General features: G+C 40.7%; 1 protein-coding gene across 4 annotated transcripts in view; it reads left to right on the plus strand.

The window, feature by feature from the left end:
• The window catches only part of LOC111579122 (plexin-A1), a 323,692-nt gene that overhangs the window by 48,325 nt on the left and 247,941 nt on the right, over positions 1-27,426 (plus strand). The gene's annotated exons all lie outside the window — the stretch shown is intronic.

Below are 27,426 nucleotides of genomic sequence, written 5' to 3' on the forward strand. Positions count from 1 at the left end.
CTTGTTAATGAACTGTAAGGTGATTTCTTAGTAGTAAAAACAATCAAACCAGAACTCTATGCTAAAACTGCCTAAAGGCAATCTCCGCCCTGGCAGGATTGCAGATTACCAACGAGATGCTTGTGCATCCGTTTGACTTGCCCTGGTTAACCTATAAGGGGAAATAATGAATTTCAGCATAGTTCTTAATGTAGCAAGTCATATTTTCCATTTTTGTTAGGGCCAGAGCAAACAAGGTGTAGGCGCGAGTGCGCATTTAGTGCTGCATGGAACAGCAGCTATTTTAGTGGCACTATAGGTGACTGTGGGCAGCAAATGCAGCATGTTTACCACATTTAACAATCTAAGAGATGAGCTGTACTTATTCAGAAGTGAAGCATCTATTTTCTATACAATAGCCAGTGTAATAATGTGAATCCATGTAAACCTACCAAATGTGAAACTAACAAAACTACATTAGAATAAATTCATTGCTGGTTGTCAAGTACTTGACTAAATCTCGAAGAACTAACATTGGCAGGAGCTAGAGGGATAAAGATATTTTTTTTCTCATCATGAATGAATTTTAATATTTTTCAAATGTCTGTTCAGTTAGTCTGAGGACAGGACAGCTGTCTCTCTGAGCTCCTGTCAGTTTTCTCCGGAATAATTCCGTCTCTAGGTTGTGGAAGGCTTGTCTCTGCTTTTACTCATAGATGAGCTGGCCTAAGGGTGTCTCAGAGACTTAAGTGTGTGTACGTGTGTGTTTCACCTGCTCCTGTCACCCACATGTCACACACACTCAGAGTCCTGTATCCTCATGAATAATTCACCTGGCCTCACCTTCTGTTACTCAGTCGGTGCTCCATAACAACCTGCCATAAATCTCTGGACTACTCTCCACCTCTCTGTCTCCAGCTCCTCTTTCGCTCTCTGCTGTTCCATCTTCTGTTTCTTTCTCATGCCTTTCACTCTAGTCCCATCATTTGCATAAAGAATTCTTTCATTTTGCTAACCCCATTCTCCCACTGTTCCTTCTTTTATCTTCTTTCTTCTTACTCAACTTCTCTGCTTCCCTCCCACACCTCCTTGTCTTGACCTCTTTTCTTAGTCTTTATTTTTGACCTTTCACCTCCTCTGTTTTTTCAGTCTTGTTTCTTTCGCTGCTCTTTAGCTCCTTCGCTCTCATCTCCGTCTCTCTCAAGCTTTTGCTCTTTTACCATCTTCCTCTGCCCTCTCCTTGACTTTCCACTGAGTGATGAGGTATAGAGTGACTTAGCGTGTCAAGCCAAAGCCTGGATGTGATCTGAAAATACAATGTGGAGGGGAGACGATGTGGTGATAAAGGGGAGCAGAGTGATGGGGAGTGACGGAAAGTGGGAGTTGTAGCTTTAATAGGAGGTGGGGGGAGCTATTGGAAGGAAGGAAAGTAGGATGTGGATAGAGGGTTGGATGGAAGATGGAGTAGGAAGCAGGTGGAGAAAAGGGCTGGAAGATGTGAGGAAAAGTGGGAAGTCATAGAGATGGAGAATTATTGGAATCGTGGAGGCCTTAATGGGAGAAGGCTAGAAAGAAACTTAAAGGGAGGAGGAATGATAGAGAAGTGGTGGAAGCAAACGAGGAAATGCTCAAGGTCAGCACGGGCAACGGAGCATTTGATCTTTGAAATGCTCCTGAACTGGGAGAAGCCTGATTGGACACTAGTGACTTGTTTGACAAATGACTGTCCAACGGTACACTGAGATTTCAGGCGGCTGCTTTGAGACTCATGGACGCGAAGCAAAGACTGTAGAGATGATGTGTGCTTCGAATGACTGAATGGAATTAGATTCATTTTCATTAAGTTACAACTTGAAGGAGTTGGAGGGTTCTTTGGAGGGTTCTTTGGATAAGAAGTGAAATATCTTCAGGAACCAAATCAAAACAGTCAACTTGCTTTATACTGATGACTTAATGTGGCTCCATAGTTAGTGACTGTGACAGCTGGTTGATGTGAGCACCAACGTTTGAACAGTGCTAAATACCCCTTCGTACTTCAGAATGGGTCGGCCAAGCGAGACTAAGATTTGGTTCATTTTGAAGCGGAAAATGAAAGTCATAGATGATGAGTTCAAGGGCTGTCACAAAGTTGAAAGATTGATGATTCTGTCTGTTTTTACAGTTTCTGGCTCTGATAAATAATTTTGCAGATTTTTGTCAGCATGCCTTTCAAACCCACTGACAGGTTTTGTGTTAACTGTGTGTCCACACTCAGTACATCTCAGCAGCTCACAAGTTGATGGGGATTGCAGCAACAACACTGGTATTGTTAATAATAAACACATATTAATCTCAGCTTCACAAATTGGTGATTCCTCAGTGCTTGTTTTAACAATACTGAATTGAGCACTGGTACTCCCTTGTCTACAATGCTGATTGCTTTTTTTCTGCCATTGTCATTGTCACCCATATGTTTTATTAACCTTTGATCCAGGCCCTCCCACTCAAGTTGCACTGCAGACTGTTTTTTTTTTTTTTGTTGTTGTTAAGTAGAAAGAAGTCAGTGTCAGCTGGACACAATATGTGTTTTAAATTACAGAATCACACTCAGCAGATTATTATCTTTACTCATTTAAATTTCTTCTTAAAATTGTCACAGCTTATGCAACACAACAACAACATCTCTGTCACAAGCCCACCGGTGCTGTGCAAGCACCATGTGGCCTTGTACCATAAAGTGTACTGTATGTGCTTGTGATTATGCTAATGAGCGTACAGTTACATGATTGTCCTTTATGGCCATCTGTCGTTCTGCCTGCGATCGATCAAGGTCGTGTCAGCACTGCTCGCTCTGGGATGTCGCTGTGATGAATTTATCATCTCCTTGTACATGTTCAGTGTTTCCTGATGAGAGCGGTGACAGCTCGTTGCCTCTGCGCTAGTGTCGTGTGGAAACTTTCATACCGACTCATTTCACGCGACAAGGTCGGGTCACTCAGTCAGCGATTAGACACTCCTCTCGACCTGGAAGCTATCAAACTTCATCATGGCATGAAACAGCTGAGAAAATCAGCTTCTAAGTGCTATGTATGAATTTCTAAATCATTTCACTTCCACAGGTCCATGCCGGTATTGCCCACTTGTAGTAGGACTGTAGCTGATGGAACAAGAGACTCTGAAACTGTCTTGAGTCCCATTGGCCTTTTCCTGTTACAGGAGGGACAATCCTTTATATGATGTTTGAGCTCTTGGTTGTCTAAACAGTGTCACTTATGCAATGGGTTGAGATCTGACACTAACTGCTGTTAATAATTTAACTGATTAAAAATATTATAACTGATAAGGCAAAAGACGAAGGCCATGCATGTCATGTCAGAAAATGCATTGTGCATTAGCTGTAGCACTTCCCTTTGTACTATTTAATGAGATAGAAGACTGTAGCTCATTTAACACTGTAGCGACCCAAGGAGGTGGTCACTCTGACTATGGGCAGCTCTGTGTTGGCAGTCACAGAGCATTGTGGGGGTTTAGCTAGCAACTGGTCACCATGACAAAGTCTTCTGTAAAGGTTAATGGCTAGCCGCGAGATGTGCCATAGTCTACTAAGACAGTCCCCTTACATCCTAGAGGCACATGTAGTCAAGCCACATTAATGACAGATGTGTCCATTGTTAAAAATGGTCATATTGTAAATGTTGTGGGTGTTTGGGTGCATAAAAGAATCATTCATCGCACGCTCTGGATCTTCTAACTTTTAGTGAGCTCTTCACACAACACATCAAGTCCGTTCTAGCCCCTGGCTCCTGCTCTCTTCTCTTCTTCCTCTAACCGACACCACCCCTGCTACCTCAACAGCGCCCCCTAGCCTCACTACCATTTCTGTAAACCCACATACTGCATGTGCAACCAACAGCAAAACATTATAAAGAATAAACACGTCTCCAAGATTACAATATTTATGTATTAATTACATTTAATTAATTATATTAATTACATATTCATTTTCATTCTCACAATATCATATTAAATATTTAAGATTTATATTTAATTCATTTGATTGATTTATCAATAGATCGGAATTTTCATCCTTAATCTGAAAGTCAAAAATCTCACAATTATTTCTGTTTTTACAGTTTATGGTCCTGATGAATGATGTAACTTTTATTTCTATTAATTATTCTAATGTTTCAAATATAACATCCCTTTAAATTGTGCTGACGGGTTTGGGGTTAAGAGGATTAATATCATAAATGTGCTAAGGAGTTGGATTAATGACTACTAGCTGATTAAGAAGATCTTGATGCAGAGAGAGAGATGGACATAAATTTGGTCTCGGGTTGTTGTCAGTAATAAAGCATTACTTAATTTACGCTGCTAAATAGGACAAAAGTGGCTTGTTGAACATTACAAACACAGATCTCACACACATTGTGCTGGAATGAGCATAATAGTAATACAGTTATCTGATGCCTGTTACACATAAACATCCATAAACTGGCTCACAAAGTATTCAAATAGGGGCCTAATCATAGCGTTAGATCTTGCCTCATACTCATGAAAATTAACTGATTGTTCATCGGTGTTACAATACAAACAGGAGCTGCTTGTGGCCAATGCAGTCTGATCGCCAATGCTGATTTATTTTTTATTTTTTTTACCAAACTGTAAAAAAAAAATACAGGTAAAAAAATGTAACGGGTGAATTTCACAGTGCAGTAACAAAGAGTGGAAAACTCAGTGAGAAGATTTAGGGTAAATATAGCTGAATTTAGAGCCGCATTCACACATACGTTTACCATTTTGTCAGCTTCAAGTCGCAGCACGACTGTGTGATTTTTCTTTGGTTCTCTTTAACAAAACTCCTTCGTCGGTGTTCCCAGCTGACTTGTGTTTGTCAGTCGTCTCAAGCACTTTTCAGTTTGCAGTTAGTGTTTTCTTCCACATCTCCCCTCTGTGATGGGTGTGTCTCAAACTGCAGGTCTCTCCCTCTGCATCTTTATGCCCGCTCATTATCAGGAAGAGGCCAGTGTTGGTCTCTTGGGAGTTAAACTGAGTGGTGGGTGACCTTCTCTGGCTGTGGGCTGCTGTCCAGCTCCACAGCTCTACAGCTCTGCGAGCAGGCTGACCCAGCAACACTACAGCCTTAGCATGACTAATGAGACTGATTTAGACAGCGAGAGAGAGAGATACTATCCAGTGTGTGTATAGGACTCAGTTTATCTTGATTTTTCTGCATCTCTTCCTCTCTGTATACCTCACAGACTGCTCATTTATGTGTGTGTGTCTAACCACCTCTTATCCTGTCCTCCAAAGAAGCAGGACAAAACAACGATGAAAACAAACAGGAAAATAATAAGAATAATAAGAGCGTGTGAGTATGTGCGCACGTGAGTCCGCATTGTGTGCGAAAACACAAGGTGGACGTCAGAGGGAAAATTGCCTGCAATAACAGAGAGCAAGAAGATCCTCTTCTATTGTTATTTCCCCCTCTCTCTCTCTCTGCCCAGCTCTACCTCTCCCTTTCTTTTCTCCCTCTCTCGCTCACTCTGTCTCTATTTTTCTCAGAGCATAATAGTGTTTATTAATATTTATCAGTGTTGATCACTGCTAGCCAGGATTATAGTCTATTTCTGTGGCATTTTGTATTCTGTCTTCCAGGCAGCTGGTGACTGAGTGTGTGTGTGTGTGTGTGTATATGTATTTGTGTCCGTTTACTGCTTCATTCTCTCTCTATCTCTCCATTGTATCTTTAGTCTCATTACTGCTGGGTCTCAGTGGATGGATCACCCACACTGCATCCCGCTTGGGCCTGCTGGGTGGGGAATAGCAAGGCTCTAATGGCTGCACTTGCATCATCCACAAGAAATGCATTATTACCTTAATATTTGATGTAGCAAAATTATGTGTTCACGATGTATTGAAAACACTAGATTTATTTTGTACAACAGAGCTAACATATGCATACATATACATGACATATACTGTTAAATTTGCAACGCATGCACAGTTGTTTGTGGACCTGTGGGTATTTTATATTGTGGTAAGAATATGAGTTATGTTCAGCAGTGACAATGCTTTGTGACTCTGCTGTTGCAATAACTGTCCACATTTCAGTGAAATAAAAGCAAAAGCATTAAGGTCATGTATGAAAAATCTGAGGACTAAATAATAAAAAAAAACCCCAGTAGCAGTGGTCGGTTAATACGACGTTAATTACTTGCGAGAGCGTGGCCTGTAAAGTCACATCACGTCAAGCACCCAGGCAACAGGTCAGAGAGTCAGAGGAGCGACTTACCGGAGAAAAGGTAAACTTATTAGCTTAAGATAACTCAAAATAGATTTTACAACTTAAACAGACATTCGCAAAATATTGATGTCCAGCTAACGTTACGTAGCATGTCGGTAGCTTCAGTTAATTGGGCCCGGTGCCAACTCAGTGACGCTAACGTGAGTAAGCTATTGATAGCATTAAGCTAATATCTACACACAATGTATGAATAACTGCTGACTGCATTTTCAAATGAGCTTGTTCAAATATTTTTAAAAAAAAATTTAACATTCAGCCTTTTAAAAAAATATTTTCAATTGGCCATTCAATAACTGGGTTATACAAGGAAAATATGCAGTCAAGTGTAATTTGTTCACGTTGCCATGGCTCCTGGGGAGCCTGCCACCGCTGCTGAAAAAAATCCTAGAGGAAACACTGTATATATATGTCGGACGTTAGAATATGAACCGATCCTAATAGTCCGCCAGTTAGTGACAGAGGGTATAGTATGTAGTGGATTAAACAAAGGCTCGAGGCATTTTATTAATCACATTACTCAAAGAATTCAGCCCTAGGTGGCTGACATGAAGAAGTACTACCAGTGGTTAAACAAAGCTGGTCTGAATGACCACACATACACTCTGATCGTGGCAGCACAGGAACAAGCCCTAAGCACCAGATCCATACAGAGAGGTTTCTACCACAGCAGACAGGATCCAAAGTACAGGCTGTGTAAAGAAGCCCCTGAGATAGTCCAGCACATAGCAGCAGGATGCAAGATGCAAGCTGGGACACTGTACACCAAGGGGCAGAACCAAGTGGCTGGGGTAGTGCACAGGAATGTCTGTGATGAATTTGAGTCTGAAGTCCCTAATTCCCAATGGAACACACCACTGAAAGTGGTGGAGAACGCCACAACTAAGGTCCTCTGGGACTAGTTCCAGAATGACAAGCAGCTGCTGGTTAACCAACCAGACATAGTGGTGGTCGACAAGGAGCAGAAGAGGGCATCTGTGGGAAATGTGGCAGCTGACAGTAACATCAGGAAGGAGCATGACAAGACAGATGCTGTAGGAACAGCTGGAACACACGTGAAAAGAGAAATCCTCAGTGGTTTCAATGGTAATAGCAGCATGAGGAGCTGTGACACCCAAACTGGGAGAGTGGCCTCGGCAGATTCCAAGTCCAACATATGAGGTCAATGAGAGTGCGGTTGTACAAGATTGTGCACAGTGCAATTGTGCAAACAGTTGTCCACTCCCTGTGCAGACTTGGAGCAGCATCATTGTTAATTTTAGGTAGTAATCCAAGCCCTTTAATGAATGCAAGTTCAATATTCCCGCTCATTCAAATGGGAGCTTCTGGTGTTCAATACTTCGCAGCTCTGAAATGTAAAGGAAAAACTGGGAACACTTATGAAACCACGAATCACAATCCATTATTGGTTCAGATCTAGATAGAAATGTTCCTAGTTTACCGCTCTTTTCTAACTATAGATGCGGTCATATGTCGCTTTCTCTGAAGAGTTCCCCAAAGCAAGGCCATTATTACTATATGAAACATCACTCCCAATATGCACTTCTACTGATTCAGAGCCTGACAAGCCTACAAGAAAGAGCTACCCAGACTATTTCCCCCCCTTATTTTGCCACTATTGACATTGTTTCCTGAGGAGCAGGAGAAACTACGATGGAAACAGATGCTGTTATTTCTGGCCACAGGTAGAATTTCTCCCTTGTTTTGAAAAAACTCCGTGGGAGATTAAGTGACTTGTAAAGATGGATTTTTTCGCAGCGCAGTGATAAATACATGCAGCGCAGAGGTGAATTGCTGTCAAATGCTGTCTAGTATACAGCCCATTGGGGGAAATATTTTTTGATGAGGTGCACTTTTCCCTCCTGCCTTTTCAGACATTTTGATGCATGACACAGCAAAATGTTACATACCTTGAGGCATGTTAATGACTTCAGCTGTAACACTTTCCCATATGTTTCTGTCTTGTGATATTTTCTGCCTCGGGCTGAATCACATGGTGCCCACCTTGCAGTGAAATCGTCCTAATTTCTAGTAAATTCTTCATATGGGGGATTTTTCCGATCCGACTGCAACATGAATGATGCCTGTGAACTGAATTTAATTCACAGTGGTGTTCATTGTTTACTCTGGCACATGACAAAATAGGGCTATAGGGCTCATGAGTGTCTGCTTGTTATGGATTTGGAGTGTTTTGATTCTTATGGCTGTTTAGCCCTAAAGTATATATGAGTTGGATCACAAGTGACCCTTTTCTCAGAAACTCACCAGTTGTCTGAAGATTTCCACACTGATAATGAACAGAAATATCAATAGTGATGCTAGATTAACCCACTGACCCTCGATCAGTCACGTTTCTTTTACTAATTTTTTACTGAAGTATAGCTCTGCAGCTTTATGGGAATGGCACAGCCATGGGTAGAAACAGAGGGAACTAAAACATGTCTTTTGTGCTCTACAACAAAGTTCTATTGTCATAAATCATAAAAAAGAAAACTATGGAAGAATAAGGAAGTACTGGAAAAAATGGTGTCTCTACATGCATGAATATTTTACTGCTTTTCCATTTTTTTGTTATTACAGAATCTGGTTTGTGCAGAAAGTGTATTTCTGGTGAATTTTTTAAAATGAGACATACAGAACCAGAAAAGCACTTAGAGAGCGTAGTACTCCGCCAAGGCTGCTCAGTCGTTGAATCATTTCCCATGGCTGAAATCTTGAAAAAATGTGTGGATCCAGACTATAACAGCATCACGCACAGTCAGAGGTGGGTAGTAACGAGTTACATTTACTCCGTTACATTTACTTGAGTAACTTTTTGAAAAAAATGTACTTCTGGAAGTAGTTTTACTCTGCCATTCTTTTTAGTTTTTACTTGAGTAGATTTGTGAAGAAGAAACGCTGCTCTTACTCCGTTACATTGGGCTACACTGGACTCGTTACTTTTTTTATTTACCACATTAGATGTGCTGGCGCAGCATGCAGTATATTTTGTCACTGGAAGTAGTTTGCACTGTTCAAACATAAAAACCTTACCTTACTACAGCTATTTGTTTCAAAAGCTTTATGTTGTGATAAACTGAGATTTGGAAATTTGTGTTTCTTGTGCGTTAACTTGTCATTTTGTAAAGATGTTGTTTATTTTTCCTTTTTTTAAATTTTAATATTTGGAAATACCAGAATTTGCACATTATTTTACATTTTTGTCTGTCTGATCACATCATTTCAAAAAAATAAATTGGATGTTGCAATCAAACAGTTACTCAGTACTTGAGTAGTCTTTTCACCAAATACTTTTTTACTCGAGTAATTTTTTGGATGACTGCTTTGTACTTCTACTTGAGTGATATTATTTTGAAGTAATGTTACTCTTACTTGAGTACAATTTTTGGCTACTCTACCCATCTCTGCGCGTAATTTTCTGCATGTTATGCTTGTGTACATTGTGTATGGATACGGAATCATGTGACCGAAATACGTAGTGAGCCGCGTGAATTGATGCAGGCAGCTTATGTAGTGTTCACTTGTAGTCATAGTTACAGTGACGCCGTACCGCTATCTCCCAATGATACAGAAATCTTTAACAAATCCTTGGATCCAGACTCTAAGCCGCATCACTGCCAATATCGAATCACTTGATCCTTGTAGCATTTCTGACCTTCCCTGAAACTTTTATCCAAATCCGTTAGTCCTCTTTTGAGTAATGCTGCTAAAAGACAAACATGCATACAAACATACACTGATTGTCACAGAACGCCGCCATTCCTTGGTGGAGTAATAAAGGGATTTTGATGAAATATTATGGTTATAAGCTTAGACTTAGTTATTTTTCCAGAAGTCGTAGAAATCTTTCTTTCTGTTTGTAGATTCTGGCTCTGGTGAATCACGTGGCATTTTTTATTTTTTTTTAAAGGATAGCACATCTTTCAAACCTGCCAGTGAGTTTTGGAAGGTTAATGACTTGAATGTCACATTTTACAATGAATGTTTCTTATCTGTCAAGATCGGCTGAAATCAGACATGGTGCAACAATTCACTAAATCCAATCTTTGGTTTTCTTTATGTCAAAAATCAATTATGAGTTCATCAAACAATATGCTCAGAAGAAACAATGCTCTGAAAGTTTAATTCACGTCTTCTGTCGGCTCTTTAACTGGGTCAAAAAGCCAACAGCTTTGTCGCTTTACACAAGCCCAGTCTGGTTGTCCAGGACAGAAATCTCTGCAGCACATTCACAAAACGCTGACCTGCAGCATCTAATGAAGAGTGTAATTATTTATTGATAGGCATTTATGCTGTGTTGTGTTTGTGTGGGTTTATGACAGACATCTGTGTATGCATGTGTGTTTGTGCAAACACATGCATTCATTAATGCATATTTGTTTTGTAAATTATTCGTGTGTGTACAGTATGTGTGAATGCAAGGGTGTGTGTGTGTGTGTGTGTGTACAGTGTGTGTACAGTGTGTGTACATTCAGGCTTACAGCAGTGTCTCCTAGCTTTGTTTGGGTTTTCCTTCAAGTAGCTCAGCAGGTTCTGTGAGAAGAAACAAAGTTTAAAGACGTCTCTTGACTTCAATTTTTTGTGTGTGAATATGGAGATGTGTATGCGCACACACACACGCACACGCACACACAACACAGGAAACAATTCATATTGAAAAGAAGAAAAGAATGCAGAAAGCCCTCAATTCTAACAGGTCTAAAATCTACCTTTACCTTCAGTAATTCAGGTTTTACATTAGTATCTGAAACATACACTTTCGCTACCATCTTGTCTAAAATGTGCATGTTCAGTTTCATCAGCCAGTTAAATACAAGAGCCTTTCGGTTGTTTGTATTTCTTGAGTTCTGTTTTGTGTGGACCGCTCTGAGCATAGCTGCGTTTCGTCGGAGCTGTGTGCCTGTATTTTCAGCTTGCGTGACTCTGTGTCAGTGTGTGTTTGCCACTTTCACCATACAGTACAGTGTTTTACAGGCTCTCATATTTGGGTGAATTTCTGTAGACATCTGCAGTAATTGGATTACGGCTGTCAGGGAAGGCTTTAGTTCAGATTACACAGATTATAGTCTGCAGTGCTCAGATGGACAGAGTGGCTTGAAGAGCATCATCTGGCTCATGTTACAAAGTGCATTTTGGCGAACTCACAGATGTGATGTTTGCCTACATTTGCTAATGTAGGCCAAGAGTGGCAGATGTGTTCACCCAACACAAAGTGTTACAGTATCTCTATTTCTCTGTCTGTCTGTCTCGACATCTGTGATGTCCCAATAAAGTTTTTCTGGCCCCAAAAGACCTTGAATATTATACAAGTATCTCATCCAGTAACTAAAACTTACACTCTACTTAACACAGCTTGGCACAGTTGCTCACGTTTAACTTGAAGTCAAGCTACAACAAGAAAGAACAATAATCTTCCCAAAACATTGTTCTTGCCAAACATGTTCAGCATATTTAATCGAAGTAACAGCTGCATGAAGCACTGAAGGTCCTGCTTTAAAACCATTAAATTGATGTACTTGTAATTATTCCTTCCTGAAACTAATGCGACATGATTAAGTGGCTGCAAAGAACACACTAACCTGACAACAGACAAGTTTAATTTTGGCTTGTCATCCAATCATCCACAGAAATATCATAATTAGCAGCAGCTGACATGACCTGCCACACACAGGCGATGTGTGTCATTTTAACTGATTAAAGCATCAGACTTTAGAGAACTGGTACATTTTTCCCAGTGCATGTGTCAGAACCCGAAGTCACTCACACTAGCGTGCCAACAAATTCTGAGCACTAACACACCCTAATCCTGTCTGTTTTAATGGAATACAGCCCTGCAACAGAAGGCTAAGATCGACAAAACACAGCATCCAGTAAAAAAAAAAAGGTTAAACATTCAGTCAGGGTTACTTTGACCCATATAAATCCATTAAAATATGCCTGGATCAAGTCTAACTACATCCATGATTTGGTTCAGGATATCTGTGATATCCAGGTAGAGCCAAAGATATGCTTGGAGTCCTGAATTTTTATCTGACTGAAATGCAGCTAAGGTTTGTTGAATCAAAGATTTGATATACCAGGCAGCAAAACTGTCATACTGGTGATTTTAATGTGTTTGACCAAAGAAGATAAAAAAATAAAAATAGCCTAAGAACATTTAAGAATTGGAATTTACATGAAGATAGAAGTCATGATTCCTAGTTGAATTATGCTACAACGGGTTAACCACAAACACAAAAATGAAAATACACATTTACAGCAGGCAGCGTTGAAATAGTGCATCACTGCTGTTAACAAATGTCTGCTGTGCCAGGAAAAAATGACACGCCAGACTGGAGCTTTCCATGTGGAGTTCGCTCAGTTGACGTCCGAGGCAATCTGGGGTAAAGCGAGCTGCTGTCCCACTGTGGCACATTAACCTATATGGCCAACTGACATGCCAGCGTTGGAGCCAAGCCCTCTCTTTCCACAGATCTCTGCCTCTGTCTCTACGGGATTCGTCTGCTTTGTACGTTTTGTTTTGCTGCACACCTTCATGAAATTATGACCTAGAAAAATTTCCCAGTGGGGATCAGTCTTGACGATTGGAGAGACTGGCAGGGATTTTAAATGTACTCCACCTTGGTTTGAATTCACCAATGTGGGGCACATGGATATGCAAAAGGGTGTTTTGATGTTGTTACGACCCCATTGCGAGGCTCAGCTGGGTGTAACAAAACCAACCAGATGTCATTGGTTAGGTAAAGCAATTTATTGCTCAGTGACAAAGTTAACATAAAATTGATCAAACAAATGAAAACAGGGCTGGTGGATGTTGCTAAATCAGTGAACCAGATAAAACCAAGCAAAGGCTAAGAGATTTCTTAAACTGGCTAAACAAAAGCAAGACAGCTGAACTCCTTAGCTGAACCTAAACACAGTTGCAGCACTCACTGCAAACAACAGAAACTAGTACAATGCAAATCAGTGTCAAGTGCAAAACTGGTGCCTCAAAACACACATTTCCAACAAGACATAACACTCCAACCACCACCCCTCAGTGGCTACAGGACACACACAAGACATGAGTAGCTTCTCACCAAACTACCCAACACAAGCTACAATCTTCACCAAGACAAGTAACTCCTCACTGAATTAGCAGTCGCTAACAGAAGCTATATTCCGAGTAGCTACCCCTCAGTGGCTACGGAACATGCAGAACACAAAAGACTCAAGAAGCACCAGGGCGACATGGTGTCATTAAATCCCAGCTGCCCTGACTGAGAGTTTGGTTGTAGGATTTATACTTTCCAAATGTGATGATGGCTGTGACCGGTTGGCTGAAGGTGGAGGGAACTGGGTGGTGGCCCAATCGGACGGGTCGAGAGGTGGGGAGAACAAAGGCTGGAGAGCAGGTCTTCAGCTCCAGACTCATCAGCTGAGGTGACTGTCAGCTGGGGTTCTGGAGAGGCTCTCAAACCAGTCACGGCTCGGCCTACACAGGCCATCTCCCTGTACAAAGATCCAAACAAAAGTCCACCACAGAAGCAAGACGATACACAATCACCAGAGGCTGTAATAGATGTGTTTTAAAGTATATTGATTGTAACAAATATTTGGATCCCTGCTTTGAAACATAGAGGAAGGAAAAGGTGATGACTTGAGAGTGGGAGGTAGATCACTAATGTTACATTTAGTATTAGGCCTGGTCAATACAATGATCGCCTGTTGTATGAACAAACTCAAAGCATGTTCCATCTCTGGTTCAAAAATAGCCTGTCATACCTTAGTAATGGAGCCCCTTCACCCTCGGTGGCTGCCCTGCAGGCCTCCTGAAGTCTGCAGCTGTCTGGGCCTCTTCACGCTTGTCCTTGCCTCCAGACCTCCCCTGGTGGCGGCTTGGTTGTGTCTGTATCTGTAACAACGTTCTAGTAACTTGCCATTGATGATGATGTTGCTAAACAAGAGGGGTGACTTAGGCTCTGCTCATAGTTAGCCAACGTCATACTGAATTCTCCAAAAATGGACACTAATCATCCAAACTACTTCACACTCGACATTGCACTTCCGTGGCTCTTCAGCAGAATACCTTTTAATTGTAAAGTAGATTGTCTGTACAGTTGTTGAGATATGTAAAGAACAGACACACACACACACACACACACACACACACACACACACACACACACACACACACACACACACACACACACACACACACACACACTACCATTCAGAAGTTTAGGGTCACTTAGAAATATTCGTATTTTTGAAAGAAAAGCATTTTTTTCAATGAAGAAAACATTAAATGAATCAGAAATACAGTCTAGACATCGTTAATGTGGTAAATGACTATTCTAGCTGGAATCAGCTGATTTTTAATGGAATATCTACATAGAGGTACAGAGGAACATTTCCAGCAACCATCACTCCTGTGTTCTAATGCTACATCGTGTTAGCTAATGGTGTTGAAAGGCTAATTGATGATTGTAAAACCCTTGTGCAATTATGTTAGAACATGAATAAAAGTGTGAGCTTTCACGGAAAACATGAAATTGTCTGGGTGACCCCAAACTTTTGAATGGTAATGTGGATAGTGAGTTTTCATTTTTACACTTTTTTGTGTTGTGCAGATGCTCCTATTCAGGAGAGTAGCAGAAAGCAGAAGAAAATATAGAATAGACAAATTATAGCAGCTGGAAACTGAGGGATATGGAAGCTCTCTGGCAAAGTAATGTGCACACTATTGTGATATGTGCAGAGATAGAAAAGACAAATCATCCACACACACACACACATGTTCACACTTTAGGGTTGCAGGTCAGTCAGGTTTTGTGTGTTTTTATGTGAATTATGTTTCAGCACCTCATACTTGTACATCTGTTTTCAGTCAGAGCAGGGCTGGAGGTGGGGAGGGGTTGAAGGAAACAGAGAGAAGAAAGATGAAGAAAAAAAAAGGAATACGCCAAAACAACAAAGGAGTCACACACGATTTGAGTATGGGAAGAGAATAACTAACCCAACAGAGCAAACAGACTGTGCGGAATAAATCTAGCTGGAAAATAAATGTTGATCTCTTGGCATCCCAGCTATTCCTCCGACTCTGACCTATGGGGCTGAAGTCTCTCTCTCTCTCTCTCTTCTGCCTGCAGCTTTTCGTTCCACCAGAGCACTTCTCCTTGCTGCCAGGCTCTCCCTCCATCTCCAACTTAATACTCCTTATTTCAACCAACCCAAAACAGCAGATGCTGAAATGTCGAAGTGTCTTCTCTCCACTCATGAACTTACTCATAAGTTTAAAAAGTATTTTGGTAGTTAAGAAAGCAAAAAAAGAAGACCGACGGTGCCTTGTTTTGGATGCAAAAACCAGCACCGCCATGTGAATGATTTGGAATCTAAATGGTGCGTGTCCAGTGTTCTTGGTGGTATTTTGGGCGCCAAAAAAATCATTCAGCGATACTTTCACATTTTTGATGAGCTTTTCAGATTCGTGTGGAGGAAATGACTCAGCATGATTAAAATTAATCTGGAGTAGATGTGGATTTTTTTTTTTTTAATATTGCAGATAATCTGTTGGATTAGGATTCCCTTTTTTTGTTTTGTTCTTATTTTTCCTATATTGGAAAAAGTGTGAAACTGCGATATGACTTCGAGCATTATTATTTCCACAAGGGTTGCATTGAACCTTAAAGAAAAGAAAACAGCAGAAATAAAAAAAGAAAAAGAAATTGTAACATGATTTTGAATGCAGTTATTTTTAATACTAAGGGAGCTGCATTTACTTCAATTTTTACATTGACCTCCTCCATTCATTCAGTGGCATGGTAATACATTTCTTAGCACTTTACCACCAACAACTGTTGATCACTTGATTAGTGCCAAACAGGTGGGATGTGTATTACATCACCTGCACGTGCATAAATGTGTGTGTCCTTGAGTGTGAAGCCAAAGATACAAACAAAAATTGGAACTCTTTATCGACACATCGTTCCAAAGCTCCACCACTGGCCAAGAAAAACATACCTTTGATTGATGAAAGCATAGAGAATTTTTTTATGCGTTCTTTTGTAATTGGCCCCAGTGCTCCATAGCGGTCAACCTTAACATGTGTTGTTGGCTGTGTGCTTCTGGCAAATATACCCAAGATTGAAGATCAGTGCACAAACTGCCATATTTTTGTATTGGAATATTGCCACAGTGGCTAGTTGTGACAAATTGTGTCTTTGGTATTGTATGCTTATCCAATTACATTAGATATTATAACAGACAATTGAGTGTATGTGTGTGTGTGTGTGTGTGTGACAGCAACATGCACATGCATGTGTGGGTGTGAGATGCAGATGCTCATAGTTCTGTTGCCATTAGAGCAGACTGCTCTGCCAGATGTCTGTACAAAGTCCACTCTCGCTGTGTGTGTGGATATCATACAGAGGTTCAAACGTTTTCCTCTTTCCTTCTCCACACACACCCACATGCACACTGTCTCATCCGCATGCACGCAATTGCACACACGGAACAAAGAGTGTGTGTAGAGGGTTTGTGCGTGTGTGTTTGCGTAGAGGCAGGTCAAGGCTTCAAGTGTTCCAGTCTGTTAGACAGATGTTTAAGATCCCCACTGCACCCCCTGCATCGTCACACAACTACACACTGTCTTTCTCTGTTGTTTGTTTGTCATATGCAAACATGCACGCACTCACACACACACACGCACGCACGCACACTCACGCACGCACAGGCTCACTCATTAACAGCCAATTAGAGAGACGATATTGGCTCAGTGGGGGAACCTAAAGGCCAACCATTGCTGTCCTCCGCTTCCAATGCCAAGTCACAACAAAAACCTGGATGCAGGCCAGAGAACAGTGTGTGTTTGTGTGTCTGTGTGGATGCAAGGGAAAGCGTGTGTGTGTTTGTGTGTTGACTTCTTCTTCCCAAGTTTAGGAGTCTAATCTCGTCCCTTTTCTTTATTAAAAAAGACACACAAACAGAGTAACCCCGCATAATTAAATGTATTTTTCCACTCTGAAAATCTTGTTGTTCATTGCATCAGCCAGTGTGTCTCTGTAGTGCAACTCCTGCTACAACACCGTCTTTCTCACATGGGGAAGAGGCACGAGTTATGTTTAACATACACACACTCGCAGAAACACGTTCACACACTTGCTCAGTCTCCATGGGATTGGATGCGATGTGTTTATGCCAGTGCTGGATGAGGAGATGCTTGAGGCATTTGGCTCTCTGGAGAGCATGTCGACAACCTCTCTCTCTCCTTCTCTGTTTACCTCAATCACTGTCTCTAACTTGCTCATTCCCTCTCCCTCCCCCTGTATGGGATGTGATTTTCAGTGTTCTCTTACATCTCAGCAAATGAGTCAAGATTTGAAGTAAGAAGTCTGCTCTCAATTTAAGTAGATACTTTCATTCCCAGTAAACTACTCAGAGAGTTAAGCCTCGATTAAATTTTTTTTGCAGACAGTTGCCGACACAGTGGTTGTGTAGTTTGTTGTTAACTACAGCAAGTGGACCAGTTTTCTAGTCCACTATATAGAAAGACTCTGGTGCTACGTACGCTATCGTGCAAAAGTTTGGGGTCACCCACACAATTTCATGTTTTCCATGAAAACTCACACTTTTATTCACGTGTTAACATAATTGCACAATGGTTTTCTAATCATCAATTAGCCTTTCAACACCATTAGCTAACACAATGTAGCATTAGAACACAGGAGTGATGGTTGATGGAAATGTCCCTCTGTACCCCTATGGAGATATTCCATTAAAAATCAGCTGTTTCCAGCTAGAATAGTTATTTACCGCATTAACAATGTCTAGACTGTATTTCTGATTCATTTAATGTTTTCTTCATTGAAAAAATGCTTTTCTTTAAAACATAAGGACATTTTTAAGTGATCAATAGTTTTGAATGGTAGTTTAGATAGGTCATATGTACATAATCTGCACGTGCTCTCAACACTCAAGTTTGCACACTGCTGCTTTTGCAGCTTAGATGCAGCACAATCAGTCAACAAATGTTGGGTGATTTGTACGTAATTGCTTGTGGATTGTCTGCTTGGACTCACGGACTTGGGCAGATGACGAAATTTGCATTTCCTGGACAGATAAAGTATCGCACAGCTTTTAGAGAGAGAATGAAAGATTGTCACACATTATAATACACCATCGGTGCAGGAACAACTGTGCCAACAACAGCCACCAAGCAGAGGTCATCATAGACACAACATTTTGAGCCTAATCTTAAACTATTCAGACAAAAGTAGAGAAAGAACTCTAAACCTGGCAGCTGCATGATGCTCCAGTAAATGATAATTAGCCATGGTAGAAAATGTCCTCGGGGTCTTTGTAAACTCATACAAAAGGAGGCTACTCCGTGCCTCAAAGTATGGCTGAATCTAGCACTAGTTTGTGCGTAGTGTAATAGTGTTGCAGTTTTATTCAAAGTGGTAAGCATTTCTCTGAAAACTAATTAAACCTTTAAGGTCAACAGAAGTTACTGTTGTTCCAAGGGTATTTCTGAATATTATTTAGTCCACCACACAACAAAAAACTTTTTCCAAGTTGCAACTCTGTTTTTTGATCCAGGAAAAGATTGTAGCCAACTGCTGCCTGAATAGGAAACAGAAACAGTCCTTATCTGTGACTGCGGATTTGATATTTTTTCATCTTGATGGTTAGAAGGGTTTTTGGAACATTCTAGTAATACTGTGTTAGCAGTTATAAATGTTATAAGATGGCTTTCTCAATTGTCCAGACTAGTTTGTCTTTCAGAAAAACCACTGTTTACCACTGTAACTTAAACATAGTGCTAATATGTAAGGCAGAGACTGATTACAAATTGATCATCAACACATTTACAACACAGTTAGACCAAAGTCGACTAGGAGCTCGGTCCATATGGGTCCCATGTTGAGTCTCAGTTATTAATAGATACCTCGTCCTACCTTGCTGATAGTGCCATTAATTAGGCTGTACAGATTAAATACAGGATATATAGATAATTAATCCCCCGTTGACTTGTGTATATTGTTTGATGTGTTAAAATGTGCAGATTTCATGTTAGATTACACGTGATTAAAAAAATGTATCTAATTACAGGCTTTGTAATTAATTAATCACAATTAGTCACATTTTTGTCAAATGGCAATATTTGACACAATAAGTTTTTCAATTCAAATAAATTTTGATTGAGGACTGAATCGATGAATAGACATATATGTGAACTTAAACATCAAAAATGTTTATATTTCATTTATACTTATCTGTGCATTTTTCATCTGTCTACTACATTCACAGATTGTTGCAAAGTCAAAGTGTAAGTATAGCAATTATACCCAACATTTTAAGATTTTTTATGAACTCAAGCTCTTTTCAGTGTCTCGAAAAGTGGTCTATTATGGGCTGGCTACACCATTTGCTGGTACCAGGACTGTTGTAGCTAACGTTAGCTTTGGTGCTAACAGCAACATGTTTTACACTGAGGTGATACTGTAGGCTTGTAGTGCTGTGGTGATAAGAAAACTCTTTGTTGCACAATTTGCACACAACCACGCTTTTATCCAAGCTGCCATCTGAAAGATTTTTAAAATGAAACTTTCCATCCAACAAACTTAATGTGGCCTTTTCTTCCCTCACTGTTCACCAAACTTTCTTGTGCGCTGATTCACTCTTTAGGTTCATTACCACCACCTACCGGCCTGGAGTGTGCATCAGTGTTACCGCTGTGCCAGAAATTAGGGAACTGAGAAAGGTGCAATTAAATGGATCAATTTTTTAACACATAATTTTTTTCTGTAATTAATTAATCGGAATTAACGCGTTAAAGTCCCATCCCTAATTAATTTTAAACACTGAAATGAATGGCAAATACTGCAGTCTAAAGTAAAAGCAAAAGAAAGAAAAGACCAGCAGAAGGGACAGAAATGGTTTACAATGGATGTGTGTGTATGAGAGAGAGACAGAGAGCGTATGTGTGGTTGGGTGGTGGATGATGCACTGTAACTGCGGTAATGCTGCTAACAGCCTCTTCCCAATGCTACATAGTTTGAAACCACAGTATGGCCACTACTGCTTTAATGCTCCCATGGTTAATGGGCAATTCATAGGGCTCAATCCAGACTCTCTCTCTCTCTCTCTCTCTTCCCGGCTTGAGGCTCATTAGTGGCGACAGGAGTACTGTTGACCCCTGAGCTTTCCCCCATGTCTCTCCACCGTATCTCCCCTCTTCTCCCCCTGTTTTTTTTTCTCCACGTCTCCCATCTTCCATATCCTCCCATCTCACTTGCCCCACTCTTTCCCCCATCATCATTCACCCAGCAAGACTTTGGCAGGGGTCTACGTGTGTGTGTGTGTGTGTGTGTGTGTGTGTGTGTGTGTGTGTGTGTGTGTGTGTGTGTGTGTGTGTGTGTGTGTGTGTGTGTGTGTGTGTGTGTGTGTGTGTGTGTGTGTGTGTGTGTGTGTGCATGTAGCCAGGGGCCAGTCTGTGCCTGTGTACAGCAGAGGTCTTTGGTAAGGACAGCACAGGGGACTCTGTCCTTGTCTAACCCCCTGGAAATAGAACAAAGGTGTGTGTGTGTGTGTATGTGTGTGTGTATTAATGCTATGTGCAGTGTCCTGAGTAAGAGCTATAGCTGGTAATAATAATAGTGTGGTCAGAGGTCCAGCAGGCCAACAGGGACAAGCTACACAGGGCCTATAAAAGCGCTAATAAAAGACTACAGCAGGTCACCTTATGTTGGGCACAGAGTAAAGGATTATTCCTCTGATTTACATTAATGCTGGATAATCATCCAGGTGATGATACTAAATTAGAAGTTTAACCTGACAAATCCACTAAAACTATGAAAGACAGTAATGTTCTTGGTGTGCAAATAGAAGTGAAATCTCAGTGGCAAACGCAGGAAATGGCTATTTGAAAAATTACCTGAGTCATGCAGATGGTGATTGCAGTGTGATTTATTCAAGTACTAAAATCAAGGTCTGATAAGATGAACATTAGATTTTTATTATGGGGTATCTAGACTGTCTTGAGAAAAATATGACAAATAGCCAGCAGCTAATTAAAGGCCTTTTAGGAGTATAGCTGGGTATTGAATATTAATAAATTATGGGTATTGACCAAAGTGTGTCAGCAGCAGAGTTTAAAAACTCAAGGCAAGTTGTTTTGTCATATCAAACTGTATATTTAGTTATTTTAGGACTGCTTAAATTGAAAAAAACAAAACAAAAACCCTTTAACATCTGAGAGGATTTTATTCTTTTGTCAAATAGGAAAAACATTTTTCTCAAATGAAGGTATTATAAAAGTGCCATGATGGAATCTCAGCAGTCAGATTGTAATAATGGCAGTGATTCAGTCCGAATTTCCAGTGAGGTGAGGTCGAGGTCGAGGTGCCTTAGACACAATGACGTTTTGCTCAGAGGTGATCTGAAGTTTTGACCCTGTTCTGAGTGTCGCCCTAAACACACACGTGGGCTTAGTGATAAATGTAATATTATGTAGTAGCGGTAATGCAGCTGAGGTGTTTGGTAACTGACCAACAGAATTTGTGAACCCGTGCAGGTTATAGCTGCTAAAATAAACAGCTTATGTGTAGTTGTTGGCTATGTAACTAGTGTTGATAACTAACACAAACACAAGGATGAACTGAATTTATGTTTGAGTCGATCAGATAGATCACCCCAGTAACTGAGTGGAGACAAGAGGCTTCTGTATGCGCAGAGCTGCAGCCACTTCATTCATTCTACTGTAGGCTGCTTGTGAGGCAACCCATAGATGATAGTGTCTATAAATAAGCAGCTGTTCACGAATTTTGAGTTCATGTATATTTTGTGTCTAGTAGATGCTCTGAGGTCAGGGAAAGAAAAACCTTATTTTAGGCCATATTGTAGATTTATACATTAGCAGGAATGTTGAAGCACAAGGAAGTGAAAGCTGTTTATTTAAATGTGAAGATATTTAGTTTTTAAAATCAATGGATAATTGTGATAAATGGGATAAGCATGATGTAAATGCTGGTCAGACTAATGGTGATTATTATTTTGGCCATAACCGCACAGCTCTTGTCATCCATCGAGTCGTACATTATCTAAACACCGCTTAATCCTCATTAGGGTCATGGGGGGGATGGAGTCTATCCCAGCTGACTTAGAGCGAAAGCAGGGGACACCCTGGACAAGTCACCAGTCTATTGCAAGACTAAATATAGAGACAAACAAGCACTCTCACATTCGCACATATGGACAATTTAGAGTTACCAATTAACCTCAGCATATTGTTGAACTGGGGGAGGAAGCCGGAGAAACCGGAGAAAACCCACACATGCACAGGGAGAACATGCAAAGTCCATGCAGAAAGATCCTGGGAAGGCCAGGACGTGAACTGGGGATCTTCTAGTTGCAAGGCAAAAGTCAGCTCTATTCAGCTGTATGGAAATCTTTCAGTTGCAGAGACGATGATGATGACCAAAAACAGGTACTCTGCCTTGTAACTGCTGTCATGACATGAAGCAGTGTGACTCATTTGTTTAGCCATTGAGATCCACACAACAAAGCTCTGTATGATGAGGGCAAAGCCAGATCTGAATGCCAACCAAAGCACAAAGCTATCTTGAATGGAAGGATTTGAGAGAGCTGGCTTGGTGGTTCGCACTTTCACCTTGCAGCTAGAAGATCCCCAGTTCATGTCCCGACCTTCCCGGGATCTTTCTGCATGGAGTTTGCATGTTCTCCCTGTGAATGTGTGGGTTTTCTCCAGGTACTCTGGCTTCCTCCCACAGTCTAAGAACATGCTGAGGTTAATTGGTAACCCTAAATTGTCCGTGAATGGGATTGTTTGTCTCTATATGTAGATGTGATAGACTGGACACCTGTCCAGGGCGTCCCCTGCCTTCACCCTAAGTCATCTGGGATAGACTCCAGCCTTCCGTGACCCTAATGAGGATTAAGCAGTGTACAGATAATGGATGAATGAATTTGAGAGGGGTCCTGAGTGGCTCACACTCAAAAAAGTCTTGACTGTAAAAATTCATTTTTCAACTTTATCTATGCAGATGCACTCTCCTTCAAAATCACCCCAGTCATTTTGAAATGATTCATTCTTTGCAAATAGAGTTATTCAAATCATCTTGTGAAAATTCCTGTTTCTTTATTTCTTTAATTTCTTTTTGAAATTGCAGAAAAACTAAATTTGCAATGAAGTTGCTCATTCGCCCACACAGGTCATCCACTGGTCGAAGTGATGGGGAATCAGATAAATGTGACAACAGCTTTTTGTGCAATTTCTGTGATTGTATCTGTTGAAATTGCAGGTGGCACCTTTTTCTGTGTCTCTAGCAATAACAGCCAGTGTCGCTGTAACTTAAGCTCCCTTGTCACAGGGCCCAGACCCTATAAGCTGCTGTCTCCACAGGCCGCTTACCTGTGTAGTTACACTCAGGAGGAGGCTTTACTGCATGTGCATTATGAAGATATAATCAGCTGTATGGAGATTGGACAGCTGTTTGATCTACCCAAGACTCTTGAAGTGTAGCGTGAATGGAATCCTAATCTGTTCTGTAACCTGAATGAATGAAGAATCAAGTATTACATGCATGTCAGGAATTTCTTGGTTTGACATATTATTTTAATAAGTAGACTCTGGTGTCACTTTCATATAGGCGGCTAAAAAAGCCTACATCTCCTCGATGAGTAGCTGCAGAGGAATGATAAAGTAGGCAGACTGTAGGAATTACATGTCTACAAGGCACACAACAGCTAGCAGATGTCAGGTCTGTGTGAGGCCACATTTGTCTGCAGTGAAAACACGTCGACTGAACGCTCCACTGTGCCTCAATCTGAGCTGTTGACTCTATGGTAATGATGCAAGTCAAGCTAAACATAACAAACCATTAGCGTCCTCAGCATGCCGACAACAGCGCTGGGAAGATGGCGATCTCACTTCTCTGTGTGCGAGCTTGACAGACACTGGGAATGCAGATTAGTTTACAAGTATGAGCCGCCCAGCATAAATACATCCAGGCTAAATGACGCTGTTACAAGTTGCCATTATAAACAGTTCCTACTCTGGCGTCATGTTCCTTAAACTTTGTGGTTTGGGCTTCCAAACAGTGGGTAGCAGACCTGGTTTTAGTGGAGCAAGTGATATATATGCTAATATTCAATAGCAAGACTTTTGATCCTTCATGCCACATAGGTCATTTTTTTGCCTAATATTTTATTGTTAGTTTGTTTTAGAGACCTCGGGAGCAACATTTGGTTATTTATCTCAGCCTTCATGAAAACAGATGCAATCCTGATAATGCGCTTCTAGGGAAGAAGGAGAGAAGGAAGGGAAGAATGTACTGCAGGAATGTGAAAGCGGAAAATAGACATGATTTCCCACAGGCCAGTCCCTGTGAACATTAAAAAAAAAAAAAAAAGAAAGGGATGAGAGAAACTTTTGAAAGCAAGAGAGAAAACAATAGAGGGATAAGAGAACAGGCAAGGAGAGGAGAAAGTTGGACGGAAGGAAAAAAGATAGAAAGAGTGAAACAAATGAATGAAGCTCTAGTTCTGCTGTCTTTATCAGAGGAAACAAGGGAAACTGTGTTGCAGGGACCCAAGGCCAGGCTTCATACGGTCACTGAGCCATGACCATGTTCTGTCCTTTCCTTCTTCCTTCCTATCATGCCTGTCTTTTTCTCTCTGCCCCTTTCTTGCCTTCCCCTCTTTTAATTTCCCTCTCTCCTGCTTCCTATCTGTCTCCATCTTCTCTGCATCACCTCGCTTGCCTTCCTTTCCTTTCTCTTGTTCACCCCCCTCCCCTTGTGCTCTTTTCCTTCATTCAAATTACTCGCAAAACAGTTCCAAAATTGAGAACATGTTTATGTAAATCATACAAAAGCCAAAGCTTTTTGTGTATGTGTGAGTGTGTGTGTGTGTGTGTGTGTGTGTGTGTGTTTCCCTCCCTCTCTCACTCACTTTGTCACTCTGTGTCTTTGTTCATTGAAGTTAAACTTTGCTGTGTTTCTGGCTGCCTTTGAAAGTCTGGTAGAAGGCAGACAATGTCCGCCACAGGCATTTTCTCAACCTTTTTTCAACCTCACTCACTCACGCACAAACACACACACGTTCCCTGACAGCTTTGCTGTTTTGGAGGGGTGGGGTGATTGATTAGTCTCTATGGAGACGATGCGTCTTGTAATGAACAGGAGAAAGCTGGCATGTTAATTTGTGTAGTGTGGGAGGCTTAATTGCGCATGTGTGTGTGTTTGTGTGTGTGCTTTGTTGTCCTGGCTGCGTGTATCTATATGTTGCTGTATGCATGTGTCTTCCTGTGAAGGGGGTTTCTTTTCTTTCATCCTTTTATTGTTTTCACGTGAATTCCCTCTGTGTGCATGCATGTTCATCTTGTCTGGGATTTATGGCTACCCTTGCAACTGGGTGTCATTCTTTATATGTTCCCATGTGTTTTAGGTACATTTTCAGTTTGTATATAAAAACAGTGCAGTGGAACGCATAAACTGGGGGGAAAAAACATTTGCAGTTCTTTCCACTTTTTAGACAGAAAGAAAATTTTGTGTGATGAAACAAAATTCAATAAAATCAGACTCAGCAAATAGATAATTGTGTACGTAAAGTGTGTGACTGAAGAGTTAGTGCCCTCGACTCATACACAATACTGATATAACAATAGCAGATGGCAACATTCATTACATCCCCGAACCAGAAAACGTAAAATGGAAATAACAGTCAGATCTAAATATACCCAAAAGTTAAACCATTTGTGGCAACAAGATTTTGTAAAGAAGAAAAAAAGTCTGTGCTACTTAGTGCAACTGTGAAGCCCTTGTTCTTGTTGGACTCAGCTGTGACCAGTTGTCATGTAATAAAAATTCCAGGACTTTCAGCTGAACTGCAGGCTGTGTATACACGGAGAAGATTGGAAACAAATTAAAAGTATCACTAGTAAAATACCTATAGCATGTAGAGTCATCATTTTTTCTTGCAATAGAAAATCAAGTTTAATTTTTAAAATTTTATTTGTTATGCCTTATGATATTTTTTTAAGTTTTCTTTCTTTCTATCTGTTGTTGTGCTGTTTTCATAAAGGTGTAGGACTTTATATTGCAGGTAAAACTGAGTAGAAATATGACTTTTTAATTTAGTGCTAAAGTTAATGGAAACTAGTGCAGCACCCACTGTCAGAGCATGGCATCGTACGCTTGGCTTGAATGATTTTGGTTCGTATCAGAGGTGACTTAGTCCCCACATACACTACTGTTCAAAAATTTGGGGTCACTTAGAGATGTCCTTATTTTTGAAAGAAAAGCATTGTTTGTCAATGAAGTTAACATTAAATGAATCAGAAAAACAGTCCACACATTGTTAATATGGTAAATAACTGTTCTAGCAGGAAACAGCTGATTTTTAACGGAATATCTACATAGGGGTACAGAAGAACATTTCTAGGAAGCATCACTCCTGTGTTCTAATGCTACATTGTGTTACTTAATCATGTTGGAAGGCTAATTGATGATTAGAAAACCCTTGTACAATTATGTTAGCATATGAATAAAAGTTTGAATTTGCATGCAAAACATGAAATTGTCTGGGCGACCCCAAACTTTTGAACGGTAGTGTAAATCCACAGGTCCACTGAGGATGCTGTGAAAATGTAACAGAAAACAACTTTTAGCCAAGGAATGACCCCAAAAACAACTCTTCCAAGCATCTCTGGACTTGACACTGCACTATCTCAGGTCCCTGACAATACACCAGCCAAGTGTGAAGTAGACTGGATGGAAGGTTGTTAAGAAAAGAAGACAGACAGACACACAGTCAGAGATTCTTTCCCTTATTAGTAAGATGTGTGTACATGCACCGTGCATTCTTCAGTGTGTGCCTGGCACTATGTGTGTGTGTTTTTGTGTGTATGAATGCACATGTGTTTAATCTCCTGTCAGGTATGTGTGGAACTGAAGTCGTGTGTGTCATGTGTGTGAGGTTACCATGGTAATGCAGATGCTGTCGATTATCTCTGTCACACATGTCAGAGTCAGGGGAATCTCCTGATGCGTACATAGCTATCACATGCTTTTGATGACATGCCTATTACACGCGCTCCCGCACACACATGCAGTATGTTCATAAATCAGCCGTGACATATCAACATATCGCCGTGGCGATGA

The sequence above is a fragment of the Amphiprion ocellaris genome, chromosome 8 (assembly GCF_022539595.1).
Source record: "Amphiprion ocellaris isolate individual 3 ecotype Okinawa chromosome 8, ASM2253959v1, whole genome shotgun sequence".
Taxonomy (NCBI): domain Eukaryota; kingdom Metazoa; phylum Chordata; class Actinopteri; family Pomacentridae; genus Amphiprion; species Amphiprion ocellaris.